This window comes from Schistocerca gregaria, chromosome 11, assembly GCF_023897955.1.
Source record: "Schistocerca gregaria isolate iqSchGreg1 chromosome 11, iqSchGreg1.2, whole genome shotgun sequence".
NCBI lineage: Eukaryota > Metazoa > Arthropoda > Insecta > Orthoptera > Acrididae > Schistocerca > Schistocerca gregaria.
This window is the reverse complement of record NC_064930.1, coordinates 112,379,183-112,385,116: the sequence shown is the minus strand read 5'-3', so window position 1 is coordinate 112,385,116 and position 5,934 is coordinate 112,379,183. Positions and strand designations below refer to the sequence as shown.

Here is a 5,934-nt window from a genome sequence, read left to right as displayed (position 1 = left end):
TGTTGTTCCTGAAACAGTCATTGAAAACTTGAAAAACTTTTATTCTTTCAAAATTATTGGTTAATATCATCAGAATTACTATTGTGTAATTAGAACACAATGAAAAACTTACAAAAACAGTTTTATAGAATCGAAGCGAGACATCCTAATTCTGAAGAAATGTTAAGACTTAATTATAATCCTAAATCAATAAATTTATATCAATGAATGAAAGAAACTTTAAGAATTCCTTTTTGGCACAACTACTTTAATATTTTAAGTGATTTCACACGAGAAGCATTGATTTATTACCTAATAAATCTAGGTGTGAGAAATTGAATTAATATTTTCTTAATAACATTTCTACACAATCGATAAACAATTTTTCTTTTAACCATTCATCAATACACTCTTTAACAAAAATTTTATTACATTTTGTTTCTGCAAGTTAGTGATTTTTATTACTTAAATATATAAAACAATCTATTATCTTCAGGTCGTTCTTATGGTTCACACGCCATACATACTTTTTGTTTGAATGATTGAGATCATTCTTAGAATTTTAAATTTATTTCCTATTTAATTTATCTTGTAATTCTATTACGAACTGTTCAGATAATATTTCTTCCCTTGATATTTGATCTTAGTTTTCCTTATCTTTAAATTCTCTAAGAAATTCTTCAGATAATTTATGTTTATATGATCTACTTTATCTGTAATTCTGTTATAAAATAATTAAAATGTGATATTTCATCCCAGTTACTTTATCTCTAAATTCTCTAAGAAAGTTTCGTGTAAAATTAAGATATGTTGATAAGTATTTTCAATCTACTTTATCTTGAATTCTGTAGTAAAACGGTTGGTAGTATTTTAGTAGATGATAGAAGTCTCTAATTCAATTTGTTTTGAAAATCTCACATACAATTCAGTCAATTTACTTTGTCATATTATATCCCAGTTCAAATTAAGTTGAAAATCTCTTATAAGAATTCAAATAATTGATTTCACTTGATATAATTATCCTAATCTAAGTTGTCTTTAAATTTTCTTATCAAGTTATTATTTAAATTATTATAAGGTGTTGCATTGGAAACTATTTTATCTTAAAATTCTGTCATAGAACTTTCAGACAGCATTCTTATAGTTGATAAAAAACAATATTATTTCTCTTATATTCTTCTCATAAAATCTTCAAATAAAATTTGTCATAATATTTGTATAATATTCTAACCTTACTTCTCTTGAAACTCTCTCATTAAATCAACAATTAATTCATACTGGCCTGAAATAAGATTCCTATCTGATTTATCTTGAAATTTTGTCTAAAATCTTAAGTTAATTCATACAGTTTTGATGTAAATGTTCATTCTGTATCATATCCATGGCTGTTTTTAATACAAACGCCAACTTTATTTCTACATGTTTCGGGTATTGCAGAAAATAATTTGTTATCATCCCTTAGAATTACAGTTTTTAAAATCAAAATTAATTACTTTGATAAGTTTTTAGTTTATAATATCGTTTAATTCCTAATTGTTTTGCTTAAAGTTTTAATTCTTTTACAGTACATTTTTTCACTTCATTGTTGTTGTCATTCATTTCTTCATTAATATTATGATTATTAATGAAATCAATAATCTGTTGTTTTCTATATTTAGAATAACCCGTAAGTACTAATTCTTTTGACATATATTTTAATTCATTGACGTTTAGACCAGTTAAACTTGTCATCTAATAGAAATAATTTTTATTAGGTTTCGAAAAAAAATTTAAAACTAATCCTCTTACTTCCTAAGAATACCCCGTTTTTGAAATATATTAAACAAATAATCATAAAGGAAAATTATTATATTTTATGGGACTTCTTCACGAAAGCCAGTGGATGGAAAAATCGACTACTGACGAAGTTTAAATAAAATTTAAACTATAAAAAATTTGAAACTTACTGGCAGATTAAAACTGTGCGCCCAACCGAGACTCGAACTCGGGACCTTTGCCTTTCGCGGGCAAGTGCTCTACCAACTGAGCTACCGAAGCACGACTCACGTCCGGTACTCACAGATTTACTTGTGCCAGTATCTCGTCTCCTACTTTGCAAACTGTACAGAAGCTCTTCTGCGAACCTTGCAGAACTAGCACTCCTGAAAGAAAGAATATAGCGGAGACATGGCTTAGCCAAAGCCTGGGGGATGTTTCCAGAATGAGATTTTCACTCTGCAGCGGAGTGTGCGCTGATATGAAACTTCCTGGCAGATTAAAACTGTGTGCCCGACCGAGACTCGAACTCGGGACCTTTGCCTCTCTGGCAGAAGTAAAGCTGTGAGTACCGGACGTGAGTCGTGCTTCGGTAGCTCAGTTGGTAGAGCACTTGCCCGCGAAAGGCAAAGGTCCCGAGTTCGAGTCTCGGTCGGGCACACAGTTTTAATCTGCCAGGGAGTTTCATATCAGCGCACACTCCGCTGCAGAGTGAAAATCTCATTCTGGAAACATCCCCCAGGCTGTGGCTAAGCCATGTCTCCGCAGTATCCTTTCTTTCAGGAGTGCTAGTTGTGCAAGTTTCGCAGAAGAGCTTCTGTAAAGTTTGGAAGGTAGGAAACGGATACTGGCAGAAGTAAAGCTGTGAGTACCGGACGTGAGTCGTGCTTCGGTAGCTCAGTTGGTAGAGCACTTGCCTGCGAAAGGCAAAGGTCCCGAGTTCGAGTCTCGGTCGGGCACACAGTTTTAATCCGCCAGGAAGTTTCATATCAGCGCACACTCCGCTGCAGAGTGAAAATCTCATTCTATAAAAAATTTGCTTCCAATAAATGACAGCTACTGGAAGCACATCTAAAACTGAATGATCAATTTCAATTTATTAATCGTAGCCATTGCCAACTAATTTAGGTTCCTGGTATAAATATACTTGGTTTCCATTATTTGAAGAAAAGAATTTCTTTATTACTGATGATGTTTTCTCATTTCTGTACAGGATTGCAGAGGAATCTAATTATTCCTGTGGAGACTGGTTACAGGTTAAATTTTCACCACTTTTTGATGGTAAAGATTTTCATAATTATAACGCAATTTTTAGATAAGGTGGGAACGAATCATTCTAATAATACAACAGCATTTAATTGTTTTATGGAACGAGAATAATGTAAAATTATTTTTTAAGAACCAATAACATACACTGAAACTGAAAGTACAATTATTATTAATTATTTCTCAATAAAAATAAATTTCTAATTACTTTTTATAAATGTATTCTATATAACATACATAATAATTTTATATACATCCAACACACAAAATCAGTAGAATGAATATTACACTTAGTACCGAAAAAGTTTGAAGTTTTAATCACGTCTTTCAGTTATACACACATCAAAAAATGTTTTGCATATCCTCGGTTCCGAGAGTTCCGGAACCTGTACAGAAAATTGGAATAGAGTTCAACATAAACACCATTTCCGCCCTTTTTATTGCTCATGAAAACCAGACATAACGTGTTGTACCACAAGACAGTGAGACCTTCAGAGCTGGTGGTCCATTTGCTCTACACACCAGTAGCTCTAATATCCAGCAGCACGTCCTCTTGCATTGATGAATTCGTCATGGCATACTCTCCCCAAGTTCATCAAGGCACTGTTGGTCTAGATTGTTCCACTCCTTAATGGCGATACGGGGTAGATCGCTCAGAGTGGTTGGTGAATCATAATGTCCATAAACAGCCCTTTTCAATCTATCCTAGGCATGTTCAATAGGGTTCATGCCTGGAGAACATGTTGGCCACTCTAGTCGGGCAATTTCGTTATCCTGAAGGAAGTCATTCAGAAGATGTGCGCAATGGGGGCACCAATTGTCGTCCATGATGATAAATGATTCGCCAATATGCTGTCGGTATGGTTGGACTGTCGATCAGAGGATGGCATTCACGTATCATACAGCCATCATAGTGCCTTCCATGACCATCAGTGGAGTACATTGGCCCCACTTAATGCCACTCCAAAAGAAACATAAAACCCCCACCTCGCTGCACTCCCTGGATAGTGTGTTTGAGGCTTTCAGTCTGACCGGGTTGTCTCCAAACACGTATCCGACGATTGTCTGTTTCAAGGCATATGCGACACTCATGAGCGAAAAGAATGTGATGCCAATGTGAGCAGTCCATTCGGGATGTCGTTGAACCCATCTTGGTAGCAAAGATGGACCTAGCCATAGATGTCCCGACTGAAGTTGTGCACCATGCAGCCTATTGCACACAGTTTGTGTCATAACACAACATCCTGTGGCAGCAAAAAAGCATTATCCAACATGGTGGCGTTGCTGTCAGGGTTCCTCCAAGCCATAATCCGCAGGTTGCAGATATCCACTGTGGTAATAGCCCCTGGGCGGCATGAGTGAGGCATATCATCAACAGCTCCTGCCTCTCTCTGTATCTCCTAAATGTCCGAACAACATCGCTTTGCTCCAGTCTGAGATGCCTTGACACTTTCCTCGTTGAGATCCTGTCCTGGTACAGAGTAACAATGCGGACGTGATCGAACCGCTTTATTGACCATCTAGGCTTGGTTGAACTACATACAACACCAACTATTCCTGGTGAAATTACTGGATTTGATTGGTTGTCAGACCCCCCTCAATCTAACAGTTGCTGCTCATGCATAGTTGTTTACACCTTTTGGAGGGTTTAGTGACTTCTCTGAGCAGTCAAAGGGTCTGTTTCTGGATACAATACCCCCATTCAACATCTGTCTTCAGGAGTTCTGCGAAATGAGGTGATGCAAAACTGTTTTTCATGTGTTTACATAAAAAAATTTACAACATAATATATTTTTACCCAACTACTATGTGAATCACAAAATCCTAAAAATTTAACACATAGTTTATGTCCTTTCTTTTGTTAAATTCTTTCAACAAGATATACAGCTGAATCATTTGTTTTCTGTAATTCATAATCATAAAAATTGCGTTTTACTTCCTCACCATTTAAATCTGTTAATTTATATGTTATTGGATTAGGAAGAATATCAATTTAGATATCAAAAATGTCTGTTGGCAATTAGCTGTATTCCCTTTCTCAAATATTTCTTTTAATTTACTAATTCAAGCCTTATCACATTTTTGTAATTTCGGTTTATCAATACATGTTAATCTTGTCTTGGAGATCGTTCGTAAATTTTTTCATCAACTTCTGTCGGCTTCATTTTTTTATCGTTGATGTTTTGTATTACTATATTCATCAACTAATTTCGAAACTAGCTCAACCCATTTATAATTTCCTTGTAAGTCAAAGTTTTTCCACATCTTTTGTTTATGTTCTCTGTCAAATCTACAACAATAAATGCTTTTATACTGTAAAAATTGAATAATGATTAATGTTATATTGTTATCAATTCATGAAAGTCTTTGTTATAAACTTCTTTGCCATTATCTGCTTGAAAATTTTTTGGATTTCTATCCCAAATATTTTTCAAAAGCTTCAACTACATTCTTACCTATTTCCTCATCAGCTGGAATCGCCCAATCAAATTTTGAAAAACATCTATATGAGTTAATAAATACTTATATCATTTTTTTGTAATTCCTTTCAGATTACCGATATCCATTTCTTCTTGCCATTAATCTTCAATATCAAGAGAAATTACATTTCTTCTTTTACAATTATTTCTCATTGATTCTGTAATTCATTAACAATTTCTTCACGAATATTTACTCTTTTGCCTACAAAATTTTTATATAAATTTACTCATTTTACTTTTACATATTGTAAATGGCCTTCTATTCATAATCTTCCATTTTTAGTTGTTACTCTGTGAGGATTATGAGTTTAAGTAAATTTTTTACTTTTGAAACAGTAAATGTGATTCCCCAAGACATATAAGAGTATGTGTAAATTTACATCAACTGGAACAGGTCTGACAGAATCTTTTATTCATAGTCAGAAAACTTGTTTTAACAAATCAATTAATTTTT

The 5,934-nt window shown here is 33.8% G+C and overlaps 1 non-coding gene across 1 annotated transcript; it reads right to left on the bottom strand.

Annotated features, from left to right (window-relative positions):
• Positions 1-1,941: 1,941 nt before the first annotated feature.
• Positions 1,942-2,016, bottom strand: Trnas-cga (transfer RNA serine (anticodon CGA)). Its single transcript has one exon. It is a non-coding gene; the product is annotated as a tRNA-Ser (tRNA).
• Positions 2,017-5,934: the final 3,918 nt, after the last annotated feature.